The sequence below is a fragment of the Montipora foliosa genome, unplaced genomic scaffold (assembly GCF_036669935.1).
Source record: "Montipora foliosa isolate CH-2021 unplaced genomic scaffold, ASM3666993v2 scaffold_411, whole genome shotgun sequence".
Taxonomy (NCBI): domain Eukaryota; kingdom Metazoa; phylum Cnidaria; class Anthozoa; order Scleractinia; family Acroporidae; genus Montipora; species Montipora foliosa.
In genome coordinates this window covers 412,109-437,108 of record NW_027179714.1, presented here as the reverse complement: position 1 = coordinate 437,108, position 25,000 = coordinate 412,109, and the positions used below count along the sequence as shown (strand labels likewise).

The 25,000-nt window shown below is 39.9% G+C and overlaps 1 pseudogene; it reads right to left on the bottom strand.

The window, feature by feature from the left end:
- LOC137988207 (uncharacterized) overlaps positions 1-23,099 on the bottom strand; it is a 23,176-nt pseudogene extending 77 nt beyond the window's left edge.
- Between the last annotated feature and the right edge of the window lie 1,901 nt (positions 23,100-25,000).

The window sequence follows — 25,000 nt, the reverse complement described above, 5'->3', positions numbered from 1 at the left end:
AAGGAGTCTTCGATAAAAGTGGTTTTGATTCAGTATACATGCTGTGATGGGTGTTTAATATATAAATTTAGCCAAGCCTAAATTAAAAGCTAAGCTCCCGGGTTGTTTCTTCTTACTGGCTGTAGGGTTAGTAAAATATAAAGTTTTCGAATTGTCCGCGTTTTGGTGTTTCCGGTTACTGCCTAATTAAATAATTTTTTTCGCCTCCTTCTATAAATTTATTGCCTAATTAGTAAATTTCACGCGAAAAACGGATATCGCATGAATCACGAAGCGAAGTGAAATTTACTGTGAATTCACCAGTTTGGCAATGAATTTTTCTTGAATCGCACGAGTTTTAAGAGAAAACATTGTCAAGCAAACCCTCAGCAAGCAAACGGAAATGCCAGCCAATAGGAATCACTCTAAAATTAGAAATCACAGACGTACTAGCTTATCTGACAAATCATTAGGAAGCTCTTGTCAGTTCAAGGTAACAAAAAATTGTTGAGTTGATAATACTTTATTCCACTTTATCTCTGAGAACGAGATCATTCACATTTTGATACATTTCACTGAAACACGCCAGCTTTGCTTGGAATAAGAATCGGAAAAAATATGGCAACCAAGAAAGAACGAACTTCAAAAAAGACTTCCAACAAATTACCTGTACGTGCTTGAAACAAACTTCTGAAAACACAAGCTAGTGATATTTCTTCTTAATTTTACAAAAACTCATTTCGATTACATCTAAATAGCGGAGCACCATAGTTAAGAAAATATGACGTAACGGTGAGTATCGCTACAGGCTATACATTACAACTACAAAGCAGCATATATGGAAATGCACCCTACTTGGGCTTATGTTTCCTCTCAAGGGCTTTTAAATTTTAAACTCTTAACTAGCTTAGTCTCCCAAGTTTCCTTTTCAATAGATTTGGGGCAGTCGATATAGCTTCGCTTTCTCATTTCCAAGGGTAGTTTACGGGCATCAATGTCATCAAGCTTAATGACGATCAAACTGTCATCTCTCCTTTCTGCGAGTCGAAGGAGGGGCATACTCAAATTCACTTTCGCAAAAACCGCTATTAAAGAAGTTCTTGGACACCACAGCAACTGTTTTTTTGGATGCGTATACACTGTTGACCATATTCTGTCGGTAAAGCACTCCAGGCATAAAATCTCTGTAGTGTATACAGCACTTAAAGCCATACTTGTCCTCGAGAGTCGGAAGAAGAGTTCCTCTCACCCATTCCTCGTCCATTGAGCTGTAAATGATGAATGCGTCATATTCAAAGAGCAACGCTCTAATGAAAGAAAAACGCAGTGACATCCTTGTGAAATTATAGTGTTTTAAACATGCATTCTTGTGCATCAACGCGAGGCCACTAGTACCGTGGTTCAGTGAGGAGATTAAGTTGGCGAGGCGCAAAAAAAAGAAAAGCAGAGCGAAAATGGAGGCGCACTGGCCGTAGATTTGACATGTTGGACTATAAGGCAAAAAAGAACTATGTAAATAATATAATGAACGAAGCACGGATAAAATTCTATCAAGACTTCTTTGAAACGCCTGTTTATAACTACAAGCAAACAATTGCAAGTAAGACTTGAATGTTACGGAAAATAAAAACAAGCTTGAGGTTGATGTGACTCAACTCTTGGGGATCTCATCCACAATACTCGTTAAGACCCAACATTAATACTAATTGATATTAGTGCTATCCTGGAAACTCCTTTGAGGATATTGTAGCCAAATCTGTAGGTTACCAATGATGTTAACAAAGCAAGAGAACTCATCGGCTTTAATTAACGCTACACACAATTAACAATTCGAGTTTGAGGTTCCAACTAACGAGTTAAACTAGGCGTTCCGCTAATTTTGGTGCACGTTTGTAATTGACTTGAAAAGACTTGAACAGATATTGGATAATTGTGCCAAACAGATTGGTGACGTGATACCTAACTCCTGTGCACAAGTGGATAATTCTATATAACCATAAAGATGAGATGATATTTTTTCAATGGTGACTTGAGGATACTCGGAAAAATCCGAGTGCTCATTTGCAGGATTTTGAAGGAGTCATACCTACGACCTTTCGATTACTAGTTCGGATGCTCTACCATTAAATGAAAGGAAACTCGCGGAAGTTAGGCCATCAAACTAGGTTCAGGGGACAGTTGTCCTGCTATACGGGGTGGGACTGATGCCAGGTTATCAAATTCCCAAGCATTAACATTAAGCAATAGACCACAGGTTTCTATGATTTAGAGGCTGAAAAACCATGCGGGATGTTGGAAGAACATGAGTATTCTTCCAAAATCCCTCGTGGTTTATCGTGCCATAGAAACTTGTGGTCTATTGATTTTGTATAATAATTCATAAGACGCACGAAATTTTCACGAGTTTACTGGCACAATAAACCTAGCTAATTGACCAAACAGAGCGCGCGCATTGATTATATAAAGTGTTTTTAAAAACCTTTATGTACCATTTTCTTGTTCCAGCTCCTCGATAAACTCCTTTCTGTTTCTTGGTACTTCGTAATTTAACAAATTTGGATTTGAGTTTTGCAGTTGCGTCTTGCGGCGGCGGTAAAGAATGATGGCTGCTCCGACAATCAATAAAACGGCAACCGCAGCAAACCCAAGCACCAAAACAAATCCGGTGCCACTGAAGAATCCTTCAGGACGAAGGGTAACAACGCTTGCTTCAACTAGGAGAGAAAACAAAAGAGGAATCTCTGAAAAGGACGATTGGCTGCACGCATCGTCTCACGGTACTTGTGGAAGTTAGGAACAACTTAAGTATTTGTAAGTAAGCCTGAAAAAATCAAGTCTTGAACGGGATTCGAACCCATAACCATGCGATTGCTCTACAATTTGCGCTATAAAGCCAACTAATTAAGAGGTTGTCAATTGCGAGTTCGAGTTGGATCCAGCTAGAAAAATACTTTCATTCATTTTCTGATTGTATAGCTGCATCAAAATGCAATATTGCCAAACATGTATTTTTTAATTAATTTTTGCCAACTGTCTAAATTTAAAATAAATTGGATGGTTTTTGCTGGAACGTTTACCTCAGCTTTGAAAAAACCGTCCAATTTGAAGAAAATCTAGATACTTTACATCAACCAATCAAATGTCAAGATAAATACAAGAACCGAGTATTGGCCAATCAAGTTGCAACTATTAGGGAACTTAAGCTGCTTTGTGGTTATTCTCACACTTTTAAAGTAATCGTCTCTAATAGTAAGAACAAACCGTTTTTGGAAGCTATACAATTAGTGGGTAACAGGACTATAAGCTTGTCCAATTTGGAAATAATTGGATTAAAGAAATTCCTTGGACTGCTAAATTGGACTCGGCCGTCCTCGGAATTTTTCTCATCTACTTATTTACAACTTGGACAGCTTGTAGTCCTATTACATATACAAATACTCGTATATTCTAAAGTCTCTTCAGCCTAGGATTGCTGGGAGAGAGCTCTGGTAGAGTACATGTATTCGAACTCCATTAAGATAGTGGTCATAGTGATCTGAGAAAACCGGTTGAACTAGTTCATATATAGTAAAAAGTAACCTTACGCCTGTACACCAGCAACTTCCAACACGAGCCATTTAAATTTTATAACGCCCTGATTGAAAAAACAGCACCCTTTGGGTGCCAGAGCTAGAGCATAGAACGGGAAGTCTGTGATCGTACGCGTTTACTTGAAACGTGCTACATTTATATTTGGGAAAAAAAACGCATACCTGATCTGTTCCCTTTACGAATAATTTATAATAACGAAACTTGAATAAACAGTTTTTAAATAAGAATGCGATAAGCATGAAAAATCCGCGAACGTTCGTTTTGTATCGTGATTTGTGTAGATGGTTTTTACCTGACGTCACAGCCACGTTGGTGCACAGAACAATAAAGAAAAAAGTCTCCTGGGAATTTGACAACATTTGCTGTTGTTTTGTGCACCAACATGGCCGTCTAATCACGTGATTGAAAACCATCCATTGGTTATACCTGGCACCCGAACACTGGCGTTCCATTGGCAGTCACCTTCATGAATTATTACTGCCAACAATAACCAACTTACAGTATTTCTTCACAAGTGATCAGCCTACCTTTTGGAACTGTAATAAAGGCTGTTTTTGAGTCAACGGCAACAGGATTTCGTGCTTCACATTTAACAGCTGTCTGGTCCTTACTGATCGTAGTAGTAAGATGGGACATATTGTCATCTAAGGGGTTTTCGTAGTATGTTCTCTCATCCACCAGCCACCTGTGAAAGCATTAATATTGAGGGTAAGTTATTGGTATAGCATCAATACGGCCAAATGTCTAAATATAAATACCCTCAAACGTACTTTGAATTTTTTTTTCGGAACTGACGTTTTTGTCGGCGTTCCCGTTGGGCGTTGCCGTTACCCTTGCGTAACGCGGTTTCATTTCGTATATTCGGAAAGACCACAAAGTCCACTTTTTAAAGAACTATATTTTCCTTTTGTTAATAATTATTAATAAACGTGGCTTGTCCAAGCGGGATGTGAAAACGTTCGTTGTCTGCCAAGCCATTTGGGTGAGCGGAAGTCCAAACCACCTTAAAGGGGCTAGGTCACGCAATTTTAGGCAATTTCAGCACTGATCGAATGGTCATAGAATTAACTAAAATATCAAAATAACTGTTCAAAACTATAGAAGAACTCTAACAAAACACAGGGAAGCCAAGAAGGGACATGGATGGACAAAACTGGAGAGGATTGAAATGGATTGAATTTGGGTAAATTTGAAAAACGTCGGCCCACCTTTTTTCAAATTTATATCAGTCTATATCAAAATGTCATTTACATAGCTGGAAAATCATTCTCAGTTGTTGTGTGGCCGTGATTTTGCAAATGAAAGACTCTTGCTCTGCCAATTTGACGTTTAGAGCTCATAATTAACAAAATTAAACAAAATTACCTAAAATAGCATGACCTAGTCCCTTTAAATAGGTTACGATTTCAAATGATGGGGAACTTTAGACCCAGAATTGCAGTTTAACGTTTAACTATGGCAAGAGATTGTTCATGTGCATGAAATACAAATCAAAGGTGAAAGAGAGTAGTGATGCTCGCACTTACAGTATCTGCACAATTTTAGCAATAATTTATTGTCTCTTACTGACACCTGAAAAATTCCAACACCTCTGCGATGCCGTTGCAATACTGTACCAACTGAGGTATGAAGCCACTCAGTTGGGAGCAGGTCAATTTGTTAGGCTCATGTGTTCCCGTGAAAGGACTCGGTCGGGTGAATGAAATACATGTATATATTTTGAAGTGTGGGTTATAAAGTAAAAGTAAAAGTAAAGTGGTGCATTTATATAGCGCCCTTTCACTAACGTCTCAAAGGCGCTTTACAATGATCAATTTACCCCCAGCGGACCGGAAGCATATACAGGCGCAAATTGCAGCCGCTTCTAAGCAGTCCATGCATGCTGGTACTCATTTTACCGACCTCGGAAGGATGGAAAGCTGAGTGAACTTTAGCGGGAAAGAAGGTCGCCAAATATTCCAGTCTCGGCAGAACCGGGAATGGAACCCGGGACCTTAGGGTTGGAAGGCAGAGATCTTACCACTGCGCCAACCCCTCCGCTCTAAAAGCGAGCTGACTGAAGTGATTCTCGCACTTATCAGATCAATCTTTTATAGTGCTGTTATTCATGCAGCATGAGTGAATGAAATGAAGTATATAAGATACCTTATTAACGGCTTGGGATATCCAACAGCAGCACATGTCAGTGTAACATTATCTCCTTTTTCTGCCGTCAAATTCTTTGGTGGTACGATTATCAAAGGTGGAGACAACTTAGGCTGGGTTGTTTCTGTTGGCGTCAAAACTGTTGGTGAAGCTAAATTAGACAGTAAAAGGAAGGATTTAAAGTTGTCCAGTGCTAACCATACAGAAAAAGGAAGGAACTAAGTTTAACTTCTCATGTTTTCTGACGAATTACAGTCGGTTCCTCACACAGTGATTTGTCTTAAGTTGGTTCGGCCACTCCTACATGTAAGTTGATTTGCCAACGCCTGTAAATGACTCCAAGCAAATTTAAAAACAATTGCAAGTAAGACTTGAATGTTACGGGAAAAGAAAACAAGCTCAAGGTTGATGTGACTAAACTCTAGAGGATTTCATCCACAATACTCGTTAAGACCAAACATTAATACTAATTGATATTAGTGCTATCCTGGAAACTCCTTTGAGCATATTGTAGCCAAATCTGTAGGTTATCAATGATGGAAAGAATGTTGAATAGTTATTTCAAGAAATGGATACAATTTTTGATAACCAGGCCAACCAATAAAGTCAATAATACTGTAAAAACATGTAATTAAGTTGGCAGCAAGTTTCCTTACCCAGAACATTGATTTTTGCAGTCTTCCAGTCCAACCCAAACCCATTGTCAGCTGTGCAATTAACTATTGTGCTCTCCACTGCCTTTATTGTCAGTTCTGAAATGAATTTGGTTTGGTTGGCTTTTGCAACCTGTCCATTTACTTGCCATCTGAAAATGAAATGTGATAGTACTTGACAAAAATCCATTACAAAGAAGGCAGGGGTATTTGCAGAATGCCGATTGATTGTTTAGCTTTCAATTATGGTAGTATATTTCTGCGGTAATTCTCCTCGTGTCCGCCATTACATACATACACGTACAATGCCAAGTAACCTGGCACTCTGGCACTAAATCCCAACCTAACCCAGCAGTTCATAACCTACTATAAGTACTGTACCCTAACGATGAAAAACAAAAACAATAACAATGTCATGATGTGCATTTGATACAACTGCACCATCTAATTGCTAGTAATAGAGGTAATCAGTGTCTCTTGAGTTTCGGTTGTCTTGCAGAGCACCTGAACTCTCTAGTGTCTTGGTCTTCTCACAGGAAAAAATAACAGATTCCCATTTTTGGATATTTTAGGGTATTTTGAAGAATACCAATAAAAATCCCAAATTTGGCAAAGTGAGACAAGTCCCAACCAGGGAATTCCCAACCAAGTTCCCTAATTGGGACTTGTCTCACTCTTCCAAATTTGGAATTTTTGTTGGTATTCTTTAAATACCCTAAAATAGCCAAAAATGGGAATCTGTTATTTTTTCCTGTGTCTCCTTCCTCAGGCAAGGTAAGAGGTACCTCTACAGTCTTAGGGGTTTGCTTTGTCTCTTCTGGTGGATCGACCTGTTGAGGTGCATGCTCCTGCGGCTCTTCCCGTTCTTCAGCCTCATGCTGCCTTTGTACGTCATTACGCAGGGGAGCCTTTCTAAGGAATTTTGCATTCCGGATCACCCGTTTCCCAGTCTCCACTTGGACCAGTTCAAAGGTATCACTTCCTTTCTGCTTCAGGACCGGGCTTCAGGATTACATACTCAAGGTTGTCACAAATACAACATCTCCCACCACCAGATCATAATGTCAAGCCATTAGTTTCCTATCAGCATAATCACATAGTTTTTCTTGATAGCATTTGTACCTTTCTCCTAGGATAATTCCTTTTTTCGGCTCTAGTACCACCGGCAACTTGGTTGTGATTTCTCTATTCAACATCAGCTTTGCAGGTGTCATACCAGTCCTAGCATGAGGAGTGGATCTGTAGACTTGTAGAATGTCAGGCAGGACCTCGGTCCACAAGAAGCCATCAAGTTCTGCTGCGCGGAGGCTGTGTTCCAGGTATTGATGGAATCTTTCCACCTGTCCATTTGCCTTCGGGAAGTACGGAGACGTCCTACAGTGTTGAATTCCATTTAAAGTGGTACTATGACGAAAATCGCATCTTTGCTATCCAAGCCATATTGAAACATGAACAAGTAGTCTGCGTGAGGAGAAAAATGCTGTTTACTGTAGGAAGTACGGAGACGTCCTACTGTGTTGAATTCCATTTAACTTGAGAATGCTTTCAAACTCCTCTGACGTGAACTGGGGTCCATTGTCAGAGAGCAGAGAGCAAAAACCTCGGTGAGCACAGAGATAATCTTCTCACTGGTAGTACTTTTTGGGATCGTTGCCTCTGGCCATTTGCTCCTGTAGTCTACTAAGGTAAGAATGTAGATTTGTCCAGGGAATGGTCCAACCAGATCAATTGCACATTTGTCCCAGCAATGTTCAGGTAAGGGTGTAGGCTTCCATGGGGTATCTCGGCGTAGTGGTTGCAATCGTACACAAGTTTGGCAGTTACGGCAGAAGTCTTCAATGTCCGAGTCCATTCCAGGCCAAAACAGGCTGGTACGTAGACGCTGCTTGGAGCGGACAATGCCTTGATGTGCTTCATATGCCAGCCTTAGGGCCTTCTCCCTCAACGGAGCTGGCACGCAAATACGACGACCACGCCACAATAAGTTTTGAGCATAAGTCAATTCATCCTTCAGCGGTTTCCATAGTCTTACGCTTTCATCCGACTTGCTCCATCCCTCGTTGACGGCGATCACTACCTTTTGTAATTCTGTGTCTTTCTTTCCAGTTTCTTGTATCTCCTCAATGGATAGCAATGTACTACCCTTTTTGACGAAGTTCACGTGCTCCTCCACAAACTTTACTTCAGTTGCTGGAGAGGTCACTGGCAATCTGGACAAACCATCAGCAATATTCCCAGTCCATGGTTCATATATGAGGTTAAAGTCATAGTCTTGAGCTCGCAATGCAATCGTCTCCAGTCGAATCGCCTGTGACGGTTTGGTAAACACACCCAACAATGGCTTGTGGTCTGCTGCTGCAGTAACATGGCGGCCAAAGATATACATACACGTATGCATCTTTTGCAGTCCGTAAAGTACAGCTAAGGCTTCACGTTCAATCTGCACATATCTTTTCTCCACATCTGTTAAGCTTAGTGATGCATAAGCAACAGGGCGCATTTGATTATCTACTTCTTGAAGAAGCACACAACCCAGGCCACAGGGGCTGGCATCAACTGCTAACTTGATTTCTGCTTCCATTGAGTAGTGGGCTAGACACGCGGGGTTTTGCTTATCAGTTCCTTAATTCTTTTGTAGGCTGATTTCTCTGCTGTTGTCCACCTAGCAGTTTGGTGTTCTGCAAAATCCACTGTACCCCTGCCATTACAACGACCACAACAATGAATTTCAACCATCTTTTCTACAGTAAACAGTCTTGTTTGTTGTGATTGACAATGAGCAATTTGATTCACAATGGGAACTCTGTCAGAGCAAAGCAATATAAAACATGCAAAATGCACCACTGCCTTTGATATCAGCCCATCAGAGTCATAGACTATTAACCCATTCACATCTCAAACGCCCTAGGACGCCCTCCATTGAGGAGTAAAATTGTCTGGTATTATACAGGGTAAAATCTATTAATTAAGTGGCACTCTCAGGGGTCAATGGGTTAAACACTTGTGCTACCTTGGCTTCTAAAATAATAAAAGAGAGGCTACAGTTGACCTTGTCTTGACACAAGCCTTGCTTTTTCTCTTATTTGTTTGCAAATTAGTAAGGGTATATGCTACGCTAGAAGTGGCTGTGAAAAACGTCACATGAGTAATAACACTGTTCTGGGCAATTTTTTTTTTTTTTTTGAGTTAATTTCACGACTGGGAGGGTGGTATGGATATTTTCTGGAACCACACATTTCAATTTTCATAAAAGATGTCTTGGTGAAGGGCATTGAAGAGCTTACAGTATTGTGATAATTTTCCTCTACACTGCACCCTTCCTCATGTATAATGAATGACCTTAGATCTAAAGACTCAGAGATTGCTAAAACTTACCTAATCTTAGGGACGGGATCTCCCCATGATTTACATCTTGAAATGACAAGATTTCCCCCAGTGACATTCACTGCAACTGGACCTTCCATCACAACAGCTGGCACTAGAGAGAATACAACCATGTGATCAACATTTCCAGTTCACCACAGGACAGTGAAGAATTAAAAATCAAATAAGTTTTAATAATATACTTTACCTGCACAATTTGGAAGAAGTTGTCAAGAAAGTCAATTGAATGGGTCAAAGTTAAACAAAGTCCAAGGATGTTCCTCTCAAGAGGAGAGGCTGTCATCTTGGGTTTTTGACAAAGAAAGCTTCGAGCACACCATGCAATAATGCATCATCAATGTCAAATTCATGTTTCCAATGTCAAACACCCAAGATACCAGCAATGTGTTTCAAGGACAGAATGTTCACTTATGATTCTTTTTCCATTGGGCTTTTTTCCTTTCAGAAAGCATGCTAGAGAGGAAACTGCTGACAAGGCAGACCACAGGACAATACAAGTAAATCAGTCTTTATAAACTAGGATTTTCACATTACCTTATCCAAAGTGTAAAATTAGACAAGGGATCTTGCTAAATGTGTGAGGGGGTCTAATGGACATTTGATGAAAGAAACCCTAGATGGTCCTTCTTTTGCCACATTCAACCAAGAATCAGCAAGTTGCAAAACAATAATGATTATTATTTTATGATCATGCAATCATTAACATCTTATAACTGACGAGAGAAAGAACAATCATTAAAATCATTATTTCTATTTTTAGTGGAGAAATTTTATAACATAGTATCCCCATTTGAAAGTTAGATAAAAATCAAGTGTCAAGCCTGCTCCTTTTTTCTAACAACTATGGGACAAACCTACTAAACTTGGAAGAAAGTACATGTATAGCATTAAAAAAAAGTTACTTATCTGAAGTCTAAAACTTAATGACAATAATACGGGTAATCACATTCCCTGTTTATTGGCAAGACTTGTAGCCATTTTTTCTAGATGCAATGAAGAAATAACAATCTTATCCACAAAACTATTAATAGACAAGCTTCAGAACCCTTCCCTAGCCACACCCCTTATCTGTGCTGTACGGGTGTGAACCCTGTAAAAACTGCAAGGAAGATGAAGTTGAATGTTTAATTTTTCTAGTTTTCGTAAAGCAAGTAAGGTTAGTAAGTTGTTTGTTATATGGCATCGTTTCTTTGAGTGATGCGACACTTCTTCGCTTGGTGAATGTTCGTAATCTTTGTCTTAGATCAGAAAACTTAAAGCAGTAACCTTAAATTCTGCAAAAAAAAATTGAAAAATTCAGGACTTCAACGGGGTTTGAACCCTGTTGAAGTCATGAAATTTTCAGGCTTCTTTTCGCAATTGCAAAAATTGCGTTCATAACTGCAAGGATCATAGCTTCACTTCATTTCATATCCACAGTTCATATATGATCCATTTCATATCAGACCTCTCAACCTCAAAACACCGAAAATCTGGAGACTGATACCAAAAAATCTGGAGATTTCAGTAAAAATCTGGAGATTGATCGACCAGCAGACAAAACCAAGTCAACACAGGTTTTTAATAAGAGAAAGTGTTTTTTTTCTGCTTATAATTTACTTAAAAACATGTATGGACCTTAGCAACACAGAAATAAACGTTATTTTCACAGCTTCAGTACTCACAGCTTAAGTCCAGCCAGTGTATTAGCACTGAGCTGAACTCATTGCTCAGGCCCCAGTTGTTCGAAGGCTGAATAGCACCATCCACTTGATAAATCAAAATAAATTCACGCCAGTCCCTTGCAGCGCGAGTATAAATAAGAGCTCTGCATTTCATTTCGGCCGAGTTCGCGTTTAGAATCCTTCGGTTATCAGCAACCGAGGCATGCCTCTTCCTTTCACGCTCTCCTTTTTTCGCCTCCGCGCTGTTTTCTTGTGACGTATTTTTTTAATTGCACATTTCGAGTCACCATAATGTAGGGAACAATTGAGAAAAGTTTACAGAAAATCTTACGACAACTTCTATTACTAAGGAATCACCTTAACTGCTTTTGCTAGTGTTTATCCGCTGGATAGTGACTTATCCGGTGGATAGCGTTATCCACCTTTTGAACAACGGAGGCCAGCATTATATGCAGTAGCTGCCTTTTAAGAACTATCCAGTAGTTCATCAGGTTCATCAGCAATTTCCGCCATTTTGAAAACGTGGTCAAAATGCGAGAGACTGGTTACGATTACCTAATTTCGAACAGGTGTTCTATATATGGTCATGGACGACAGTCTGTCATGGACTGTGTTTCCAGCGAACAGACGGATGAAGAACTGAACAGCTTCGTTTTTTAAGTTTAACTATAAATTTGCACAGAATTGGCGCAAGAAACTCACCTAAGCAAACCAAAAATGAAATGCTACAAAAAAATTTATTCTTTCAACTTGAACCTCTATTTATCGTGACATTTGTCTATCTCGTCGTGAGAGCGTGAGATTGAACTGAAAACCGTGAGTCTCACGACAAAATCGTGAGACTTGAGACGTCTGTCATATAATTATCATTTCATCGTTCATAATTGTACTGTTGTGATGAAATAAAGGAATTCTGCATTTTTAAAAGCTTATACTGTGTTTCAATCAACTTGAATTTCCTGGGAGATAAAAAAAAAATGGGGAAACTGACCATTTCCATGGCAATGGTTTGTACTGTAAAATCCCGACCAAAACTATCAGATTGCTCCATATAGTGCTGAGACTTGCTTGCCATATAATAAATCGGGCATAATCATCCTTTAAAAGAGCTGGTAAATAACTAACCTTTGATTGTGAGAGTTCCAAATGCTGAAATATTCTTCCTCATGTCCAGATCCCTTGCAAGACACCCATAAACCCCTGCATCACTTTGTGACAATTTCTCCAAACGAAGGTGAGATCTTCTTTTGACTGCATTTGATCTGATGATGTAATTTGGTCCACTATTATTGCTTAATTTAAGCCCATCTTTCCTCCATGAAAACTCCAGATTTGCGCTGCCATCTTTAACTTGGCAAAGCAATTTGACATCTTTTCCAAGAACACCCGTCATATTTAAAACTGTTCTTTGGAAACTCAGAGGCTTCAATGGTTGGACTGCAATGGCAGAAAAGGTTGCCCTAAATCCTGCATAGTTTAATGTCCTGTCTGACTTGAAGGTCATGAACAAATTTGTTGAAGTGGATTCCACATGAAAAGGATTCTTGCGTCCACAATATATCCCCAGTGGCTCAGCAGAACTGCTCCTTCCATCATAGACTTTGAAAAAATCTGCTCCACATTGATATGTATCTTCCAGCACAAAATGATAAAACTGTAACTTGATTTTGTAGCCTATTGGCACCTGGATGAGCCAGGAGCACTTTGAACTGCTGGGATATGAATTTGGATAATTTGGGGTTTGAATATCACCAGCATTTCCAGACAAAACACGCAACTCCGCACACCTTCCATCTGTGAACAAGACAAGTTAGAAGATGTGAACTCAATAATCCAATAATTTTCATTGCGTTCTGTCTAGCTTGGTAATAAAATTACTTAAGTCCCTTTGACTGGAAGACTTTTGCCATGACTTCACAACATTTTCTACATGTAAGTCTCACTCTCACATGGGGAAGGGTTCTACTGTATCATAATTATTTCTGATAACCAGACTTTATTTAAAATTTTTAACAAAAATATTGTACATGTAGTTTGATTATTTAATTGACTCATCCTTGCTTTAATTTACATTCAATGCATAAAAGAGAACAATATTTTTAAAACACCTGTGAGAGTGCACACCAAATGCAGCACGGTGACCCTGTGGATCTTTGGGCTGTGTGTGCACACTAGACTTTGAAAAAACAAAAAAAAAAACAAGCACATGGAATCCAGTGGCTACAATTTGTAAGTTCTTGCATTTGTTTTGGTTTTATGTTTATGTAAGGAAACGTTCGCTTTGCAATGACTATGTCATCTCTCCCTGTAAAGTCAATATCCTTCTTTCCATTAAATAAATCTACCTTTTTGTTGATGTTTCATATTCTAACAATAGGCGACTATGTTATTGTATACTTGAGTCTTGATTATACCTAGCTACAGTGCTGTGCAAAAGTAATTAAGTTGACAGTCTCGACTCTATCCTTGTGAGAATCGAGGATCGAAAATCGAGTCGAGGATCGCGACTAGATTCATAGGCAGCCCAAGCTCGCGTCACTACAGACAGCCGTTGAGAATTTAAACGCGTTATAAGACTTTGTATGGGAAATCAAATACCGTCGATTATAAAGCCTAAAAAATGCTCAATTTAACTTTCATTCAATAAAGTGAATAAAAATGACTCACCTCTGGTGTATTCTTGTGCCTTTTGGAGCTTATTACACCGTTTCGGGAATTCTGTGTTTTCAGTGTTTTCAATGTTCTAAGACGAAGAAGAATCACACGGACTGTAAACAGTCTTTGACACTAATCTTGGTTTTCACGTGTCGTCATCAAGAATTATCAATCCTTTTGAGATTTTAGTTTAGTTAGTTATCACAACAGCTGAAGACTTACCTTTTCACAAATTTTCATTTTGATGGGGTTTTTCGTCTTGTGATAAAGCAAGGTTGAATTTCTAAGCTTTTGCATGGCAGGACATTGAAATGTAGGCCGAGAATGCTGTCATGTAGGTTAAAAAAGTGACTCTGCTCTTGGTTTGCTCGCAAGGCTTGCCTAGCTGGCCTAAGACGAAGAAGAACATTGAAAACACTGAAAACACAGAATTCCCGAAACGGTGTAATAAGCTCCAAAAGGCACAAGAATACACCAGAGGTGAGTCATTTTTATTCACTTTATTGAATGAAAGTTAAATTGAGCATTTTTTAGGCTTTATAATCGACGGTATTTGATTTCCCATACAAAGTCTTATAACGAGTTTAAATTCTCAACGGCTGTCTGAAGTGACGCGAGCTTGGGCTGCCTATGCTAGATTCACTCGAAATCAAACTCGATCCTCGACACTTACTCCTCAATTAAATAACAACAGGAACTGTTAAATAAGAAAACCAGATATAGCGGCTATTGTTCCTGTGAGTCTTCTCTTCAGAACTACAATCTATGTCATGGATTAAAATATAAAACCAAAACGGTGAGCTTTACCACGCGATGGATTTTATCGTAAATCGAATGTAAATTTCCAATGTAAACAATGAGAAATATTTGCATACCGCACACCCAACCAAGTAACGCAACAATTCAGGTATTTTTACATCTCTTCTTAAATGTAATGATCTGAAGGAAAACTATAGTGATGGTCGAATCTCGGTGAGAGACTTGTTCACCGTTATCAGGTTTCATTCTTTAAAAACAACAAGCCTTCCGAGCAAACCAAGAGCAGAGTCACTTTTTTAACCTACATGACAGCATTCTCGGCCTACATTTCAATGTCCTGCCATGCAAAAGCTTAGAAATTCAACCTTGCTTTAACACAAGACGAAAAACCCCATCAAAATGAAAATTTGTGAAAAGGTAAGTCTTCAGCTGTTGTGATAAGTAACTAAACTAAAATCTCAAAAGGATTGATAATTCTTGATGACGTCACGTGAAAACCAAGATTAGTGTCAAAGACTGTTTAAAGTCCGTGTGATTGGTCCAGTATGCTTCAATCATAAGGATGAAGAATAATTATCTCCTCCACAATTGCACAGAACATGTAGTTTCAAAGACTTTTCTATCTCAAAATACTACGGAGGTAATTTTCACTAACAAGCTACCAGTACATCGTAGATTACCGCTAAATTGTCGGGCGCATCCCGCTCTCGGAGTAAACTTGAAATACTTCAACAGGTCCGATAGTGTTGAAGACTGTTTACAGTCCATGTGATTGTTGAGTATGCTTTGCAATCGCTCAGAATAGTGTCGTTCGTTGTGATTTTTATCCCAATTTCAGCAACCGGATTCGAAAGAGGGCTAAACTCGCTCGGTTTTCTGCGCTACTCCTGAACAACATTCTCCGAGAAACTTTGGCAGGCTGTTCTTTTATTCGTATTCCCAGTTGTGTTTGTGCAATTAGTCTAATGAGGAATCAGTCCCGCGACTAGCTCATTAAATTCTCGATTCTTGATCCTCGATCCTCGCGAGAATCGTCAACTTACTTTTGCACAGTACTGTACTACATTAGGTGTTTTTGTAGCTTTCATACAGCTGTAAGGGTGCAAGGGTGGCGCAGTGGTAAGAGCACCTGCCTCCCACCAATGTGGCCCGGGTTTGATTCCCAGACCTGGCGTCACATGTGGGTTGAGTTTGTTGGTTCTCTACTCTGCATGAAGAGGATTTCTCCGGGTACTCCACTTCCCCTCTCCATGAAAACCAACATTTGACTTGATTTGCTTTCATTGTTAATTTCAGTTTGCAGTATCCCCAATAGGCCTTATTCACGATAGCCGCCATGTTTGTTTTCAAATTGTCATGCAAATTAGCCATGTGTTATGCTTGGGGGCAAACATTGGAAAAAAGGCAAATTGCGGAAAATCGGCTCGTCGAAATATTGAAATAACATTGCTAAAAGCCCATATTAGTATTCTAAAGCCACGGCTATATGAGTGATTTTTTGCTCACACTGGTGATGCGATTTTTTCAAAATTTGTCACATCGTCAAACTTTCGTGACAAAATTGCAGAGATAGTTGCTCGTGTAGCCACCCTACAACTTTTTGGCCGCGCTTGCAACGTGACTAAAGAGTATTTAGCCAATGAAATTAAAGTAGGAATGTCTGTTTATAGTGCCCAGGTCTCTTCAAGTATGCGAGAGAGTGAAAATTATGGCAGGATGGATCTGAGTGAGTAACACGATGGACATCAGTGACCCTCACAAATAAGTTTGATTTATTTCTGCAAGTTGGAGGAGAGGAACTCCAGAACTTCAGGGAAATTAGCACTACCGGAACAGTCTGAGCTACATGTACATGTACAAGTCACACATCTTCAGTTCTAATGTTAACCATATCTTTTTGAGGCACAACAAAACAGCACTTAATTGAGTTTTACAAGACTTCAACATGACAGGTGGTCCCACTGACTTACATGTACCATTTGCATTTGGAGAGAACAAGGGTTACACTTCTCAATGTGATAGAAAATGCTATCACCATAGTAGCAGTAAAAACAATGAATGGAGACACAATAAACTGATCCGAAATAATGGAGACCTGAAAAGAGTGCGTGAAACGGCAAAAGCATTTGAAATAGCTAAGCAATGAAGCGAGATCACAACAGGCAACAATTCTAAAGTAAAAGATGTTAAAAAACAGAATGTAAAGGACAGCAATTAGCTTTGAGGTGAAAAAGGTCACCAGGCCTGGATGGTACAGTTTAACCAATTAACCCCTGGGAGTGAGACAACTGATTTTGCTGTAATGCCAGACAACTGTACTCATCAACTGGGGGCCTCCTAGGGCTTTTGAGGTGTTAGTGGGTTAAAGAACAAAGTGCCTGAAAACACCACAAGGAGACCAGGAACCAAATTGTACATATTACACCCATCCAAAGAAAGCTTTTTCCCCACTAGGGGCAAGTCCTGCCTCAGGTGTAGTCAAACCGTTCAGGTAGACAAGCTCTCCAACAAGGTCTCGAGATCTCGAGCTCTCCAACAAATACAATACAATACATACTTAATTGACCACTCCCCATAGGGACTTTTCAGGGCCAATGAAACACAACAAAATGACGGAACAGAACAACAACAACAACAACTGTTAAGAACCCCGACTGGCTGGAGGAAAACCAGTCGGCTATTTACAAGTGCAGCTGGGAAAATGAACAAGGGACTACCAGGATCAAATTCAAGGAGTGATCAGAGGGGGTCTCGAACCTGTGATCTCCGGACCTCAAGACAAGTGCCCTAACCACTGGGCCACACTGCCTATGATACTGACACCTATGATACACCAGCAGTTGTACTACTTAAAACTGCACAACAGTTAGGGATATTTCCAAAATGCCCCCAACATTTTATTGACCTGATAAGGAATCAGGCTCCTTGATCACCCAAAGTGATGAGTAATAACTAATTATTGTGCCTTATTCTGAGTTAGAGCAGTTTTCAATTGAGGGTTGAAACTTAGTAATTAGCGAATTGCTTTGGTTTATGATTACTTCAGTTCTTGCGCCACTTTTTCAACCAATCAGAATTGAAACCAAAACCAATTGTGGCTCGTGCATGCACATTTTCCTGCGCTTTGTGCTGGCTACGTGTAATTACTTCGAGTTTTGATTGGTTTACCGGGTTGTTTCCCTCCTTTTTGATTGGCCAAAGTAATTACGATGGTTTTGGTTTTACGATATTCGACTGGAACTCACTCTAACAAAAGAAACACCAAAATATTAATTATTCCTTAGTACAATTATCTTCTTAGAGTTAGTAAAAGAATAATACTGATTATTTTAGAAATTTAATTGGCCAGAAATTAAAGTCTTAAAGTAATTCAGGAGAAAAGCAGTATTGAGATCACGATATTGGTATCTACTGGTTCAAACTCATCATACTATTCGTCTTTCAAATATCTATAAACGGAAACCAAGGAATTGATACGCTACAAAGACCCAGCTTGAAACATTTGAAGGTCAGTGATAGGAATAAAAAGAAATGTAATTTAAGGAATAATATCCCTGCAGACTTAAAATCTTCTTGTCACTTCAGCAATTTTCTGGTGAGAATGCCATTTTTAAATCGCAGAGGAGCGACTCTTCGCTCAACTTAAGCAAATTAGATGTGCCAATATCGCGCTCCGGCTGATCAGCTTAATTTTATTGAAATCGTATCTCTCACTATCCCGAGTTTCTACATTTACGCCCGTTTTTACTGACGAAAAATTGCATGTATAATGATCAGTGCCTTAGAATGTCAAACGGGATAAATGGCTGTGATGTTTTGAATGGATTTCAAAACAGGATGCAAAAGATTAACAACGATTTAATAAACAGTTGCAAGAAAACGTGTTACAGCATAGGTGGAAGCCATGATCGCTTTGTTCAATATATCCCATAGGTCCTAGCGAACATCCGGTTTATATGAACATTACATTTCTTTCCCCCTAGTGGGTAACTCTCTAGAGTAATATGGAAAGAAATAAAATAAACTTCAACTAATCAGTGTCCATGAAACTACGACTATTGACTGAAATCAAAGTCCAACAGAAACAAACGTTTTTGTACAGGCGACATCATTGTTAACTTAACACACTATACTGTCATAGTTCAGAGCACTTAGTTGACTAAGAATCAATGCCTACAAATCAAGAATCTGACGTGGAACTCGTCTCCTGGAAGATCTACGCAATGGTGGTTGACCAACCGGGTGAGACGCACTAGCTTGGTTCTCTGGGATGGGGCTAGATGAACTTGTAGGATTAGCTTGCATGCCAGGGGAGCTCACAGGTTTTGATGCAGACGGGTCAGAAGCATGAGCACGTGTGCGTGCAGCAGGCAGCTCTTGTTGGTGTTTGATGTCAGCCAGAGAGTCGAGGCTACTGTCACGGGACAGATCATCATCATGGTTGATGACTGACTGGTCCAGAGTTTTAAAGAAAGAGGAATTTCTGGTAACCGTGCGATTCTCGTTCTGAGCAGTAATCATGCTGCCTTTCTTATCCACTACAGTCAAAGGGGTAGGGTCGTAAACAGTTTTTGGTACTGCATTTCTTGTAATAAAATAGATGTGGTCTTCAGACTCGATTTCATAATTGTGAGATTCCAAGTCTCCCACTGGGTGTCTCGAAGCATAATCGGCTGGGTTTGAGGCACCAGGGCGATATTCTACCGTGAATCGGTACTGCTGTAGCTCCATGAGCCAACGTTCTATCCTGGCGGACGGTTTAGAGGTGGGGTTCTTAAACAAGGAAACCAGAGGTTGATGGTCTGTGATTACTTTAAATTCCCCTCCATAGATGAACAAGTGAAAGCGCTTTACAGCCCAGTAAACTGACAAAGCTTCACGATCAATCTGTGGATATCTAGCTTGAGTTAATGTCAGTGGAGAACTGGCATAACGCAAGGGTGTCACTTCAGTAGTCGAAACATCTTTCTGGGTCAGGACAGCACCTAAACCAATGGGACTACCATCGACAAAGATGGACGTAGGTGTCTTTGGATCAAAGTATCCAAGGGTAGTCTTGGTAGATAGTGCCGCTTTTAGGCGTTCGAATGATGACTGTTCTTCCTCAGTCCACTGCCACTTCACTCCATTACAGGTCAGCTGTCGAAGAGGCCTGGTGATTAGTGCAAAATTCTTGATGAACCTAGAGCAGAATGCAGCTGAGCTAAGGAGGCTTCGTACTTCAGATACATTGGCTGGTGGCACAACATTTTGAAGAACTTCAACCTTTTTAGGGTCAGGTGACATGCCAAAGAAGAGCATAGTGGTAACTCGAAATTGACACTTAGGTAAGTTTATTGTCAGACCACTCTCTTGGAGTTGACGGAACACTTGTCTCAGATGTCGGTCATGAGTGTCTTGGTCTGCGCCCCCAACATAGATGTCATCCCTGATGTTCTTGACGAAGGGTATGCCACGGATTGCATCACCCACCTTCTTTTGGAAGATTTCTGCTGCGCACGAGAGACCAAAATTGAGACGTTTGAATTGGAACAGTCCAACGTGTGTAGAAAACGTGCTCAGTGCTCTCGAGTCGGGATGCAATGGGATCTGGTGGTACCCTTGATTTAAGTCGATCTTACTAAACACTTTACAACCGGTCAAGTCCGACACTACGTCATCGATGGTGGGTATGATGTGTCGCTCCCTGATGATAGCTTTGTTTAATGAACGCATGTCCACACAAATTCTAATCTCGTTCGGTTTATTCGGCTTGGGCACAACAACTATTGGCGATACCCAAGGGGTGGGGCCTTCTACGTGTTCAATGATGTTTTTTCCTCCACTTGTTTTCTTACATGGAAAGGGACTCGGCGATGTGGCTGAGCCACGGGTTTGACAGATTCATCTACATGTATGCGTGCTGGTTCACCTTTGTACTTGCCCATTCCACTGGTTAGATTAGGAAATTCCTTGAGAAAATCTGGGGCATCAGGTGGTAGGCTAACAGGAGGTTCGACCGTACTAACTGCTTTAATAAGATTTAATGCTTGTGAGGTTGTCCAGCTAAGTATGGAGCTTGATGAACCCTTTGCGACATAGAATGTTTCCACGGATGAACAGATACCACTGGCGACGGTGGCTCGGAACTTTCCACACAGGGTTAGTGCCTTATCAGACATGTACGGATACACTTTGGCACTTGTTTCAACAGTTGTGGCTTTGATTTAAGGCCATCAAAGTCTCTCTTGCTCAAGATATTCACGGTTGCTCCTGAATCTGCCATAATGCGGATTGGTGTGTTCATGATGGTGACCTGAAAGATAGGCTTGCCAGCTTCGTGTCCCCATGCACCAATGTTAAAAGTATACTCTTCACTGTTGTCACTATCAACACCGACTAGAGATGACATTTCACTACTCGGAGACTCTTCAACATCTGTAGACCTGACATGGTATTTACCTCTTGACGTTTTCTTTGGGTGCGAAGATTTGGACCGATTATTGGGTTTGCCATGACAAACTTTGGAGAAATGGTTCATTTTGCCACAGTTCAAACACTTTTTACCTTGAGCGGGGCAAGTTCCTTGATGTGGGTAATTTCCACCACATAAACCACACACCGAACGTCGGTTGCTTTATTTCTACCATAGCCCAGTGCGTTGGATTGCTGTTTCTCCATCTCACTGGTCTGTTCGTCGGCGGTTTCCATGGCGCGAGCTATTTTCAACAATTTCTCAAGATTGAGGCTCTGTTCGATTGCTTTACGTCTCAGGGGAAGCGATGAGGTTCCTTGAATAATCTGCCGCTTCATTTCCAGTTCGGGATCGGCGAATTGGCACTTGGGTGCTAACAGCTGGAGACGTGTGTAAAACTCGATAATGTTTTCACCAGACTTTTGCGTTTCCTGACGAAAGACATAGACGTGATAATCCACACACTTTTGAGGCTCGAAATGGTCAGCAAGAGCCTTTACGGCAGTCTTGTATTCGTCACTTCCATCCGGCGGTTCTGGAACGGTAAGGGTCTCAAACACATCACAGGTTTCTTCTCCCACGTAATGCAACAACATGGCTTTCTTTTGAGATGCTCGGGTAATGTTCATTGCTGTAAACATGTTGTCCAAACGCTTGACATACTTCTCAAAGCGAACGGGTACTGTATCTCTTGGTTGAAGATCAAACTCAGGAAAGGTCGGTAGGTTAACTGCCATTGCAGAGGCTGCTGAAGGCTGCGAAGGCGAAGTGGTTGATAAAGAATCTGCAGGCATCGAAAACAAGGCTGATCGGTAGGATTTTCCGGTTGATTTAACACTTTAAACGCAAAGATTTCCGTTTTCGATTACTTGCATCCCATCCTCGTCGCCATTTGTGATGTTTTGAATGGATTTCAAAACAGGATGCAAAAGATCAACAACGATTTAATAAACGGTTGCAAGAAAACGTGTTACAGCACAGGTGGACGCCATGATCGCTCTGTTCAATATATCCCATAGGTCCTAGCGAACATCCGGTATCAATAACTTCCGGTTTATATGAACATTACAATGGCACATACTTTTTCATAGCACTTGTTGTTGAAGAAGCCCAAGTTAGACCGTAAGTTAATACAGTTCCTCTCCGTGAATCGGCAAGGATTAAATTTGTCAGTGTCATGTATTTTCCAATGCTGGACTCACAGAAATAAAAATTGATATACGGGATACACGTAAGAAGACTATAAAATTTTGTCAATATAAAACGTTGCACCCACAATTAATTCTTGGTTTGAAGCGTCCTGAAACCTTTCCTCTCAACAAGCTCGTGAAAATAAATCCATCAAATATAAGTGCTTCGTCGGCAGGCAGAGGACTTCAAATTTTTCCTTATTTATAATTGCCAACAGACGAAAACACCGCCTGAGAGAGCGTTACTAAAAACAAAGACATTATAAAGAACTTAACACTTACCAGTGAAAGAAACCAATACGCCATGGAGAATGACTGAAAAACTGTAAACATACACAGTTAGACAAGAAAGACTTCGGCCCATATCAATCGCGCGTCACACTTCGTTGCGTTGCAACACAAAGTGAAGCTCTATACTTTACGACGTCTTCGAAGTTGGCAAGAAAGCTTCCAGCTGATGGTTTTGGTAAGCTTAAAGCTTTGAGTGAAGGAAAACGAAAAAGCTTGGTTTCCGCATGAATACGCGTATATGGTACACCACGATAAGCCGTTCAACCAGAAACTCCTCCCAGATGAAACGGAAATGCTTTGTTTTACGCGGTTCCATCGGCTGAGTGTTGCAAAATGTTTAACTTTTGCTACAACCCTTGTAACGCATTTCCTGGTAGCTGTCACGAATCGCTCGACAGCTTTCAAAAAGGTCGGCATTAGCATTTTACGAAAACCGTATTAAATATCATCACTTTTTTTGAACGCTTCTTGAGTGATCGTCATGAGGCCCTATGTTTTGGGGGGTTCTTATGTTTTACGGTGTTTGTGGTTGTTTTTGCCCCCAATAAAAGGAAGTTCAAGCTTAAAAAAGATTTTCCAGAAAAAAGCCCATTTTCATGAGGACCTTAAATTGGGTCAGGAATGTGGGTCCCCGCTGTTTAGGTAAAAAATAATTACCAAAATCTCAGTAGGAATTGTAACAAGACTCACACTAAAAAGGCAGAGCGAGAGACAAAGGGAGAGAGAGGTGTTAATCTCGACACATTTGTTGGGCCGACTTCGTCATAAATTATTTTTGAGTGATGTGTCAAAATAGTCCAGAGGCACAGTAAATCAATCTGAAATATTTTCTAAAACACGGTTTACAACGGCCAGCATCATGCAATCTAAAAATGGAAAATTATTTCTTTATTTTCCTTATTTCAAATTAATTTAAACACAGGCAAATTATATCTTAACTTTCAGGTTACCGAGATGCAACTTGTTTTGCCCGGCATACACTTTTCTCAAAAGCAACGGTGAATTGGTTCTTTTCTGATTTTAAAGCAATCCATTTTTAAATTTTATACTTATGGAACTCGATAACTGAGAAATAAAACTCAACAGCTATTACACCTTCGAACATCTGCTTCCCTAATTCTCCGGTAAAACTTGAAACGTTAGTGATGTATTGGTGTATTTGTTAACTTAAACACAGGCAAATTATTTTGTCGGTTAACTTTCAGGCTACCGAGATGCAACTTAATTTGCCTGGCATACACTTTTCTCAACAGCAACGGTGAATTGGTTCTTTTCTGATTTTAAAGCAAACCATTTTTAAGTTTTATTACACTGATGGAACTCAATAACTGATGAATAAAACTCAACAGCTATTACACCTTCGAACATCTGTTTCCCTAATTCTCCGGTTAAACATGAAACGTTAGTGATGTATTGGTGTATTTGTTAATTTAAACACAGGCAAATTATTTTGTCAGTTAACTTTGAGGCTACCGAGATGCAACTTGTTTTGCCCGGCATACACTTTTCTCAAAAGCAACGGTGAATTGGTTCTTTTCTGATTTTAAAGCAATCCATTTTTAAAATTTATACTTATGGAACTCGATAACTGAGAAATAAAACTCAACAGCTATTACACCTTCGAACATCTGCTTCCCTAATTCTCCGGTAAAACTTGAAACGTTAGTGATGTATTGGTGTATTTGTTAACTTAAACACAGGCAAATTATTTTGTCGGTTAACTTTCAGGCTACCGAGATGCAACTTAATTTGCCTGGCATACACTTTTCTCAACAGCAACGGTGAATTGGTTCTTTTCTGATTTTAAAGCAATCAATTTTTTAGGTTTTATACTTATGGAACTCGATAACTGAGGAATAAAACTAGCAACAGCTATTACACCTTCGAACATCTGCTTCCCTAATTCTGCGGTTAAACATAAAACGCTAGTGATGTATTGGTATATTTGTTAATTTAAACACAGGCAAATTATTTTGTCAGTTAACTTTCAGGCTACCGAGATGCAACTTGTTTTGCCTGGCATACACTTTTCTCAACAGCAACGGTGAATTGGTTCTTTTCTGATTTTAAAACAAACCATTTTTAAGTTTTATACTCATGGAACTCGATAACTGAGGTATAAAACTCAACAGCTATTACACCTTCGAACATCTGTTTCCCTAATTCTCCGGTTAAACTTGAGACGTTAGTGTATTGGTGTATTTGTTAATTTAAACACAGGCAAATTATTTCTTA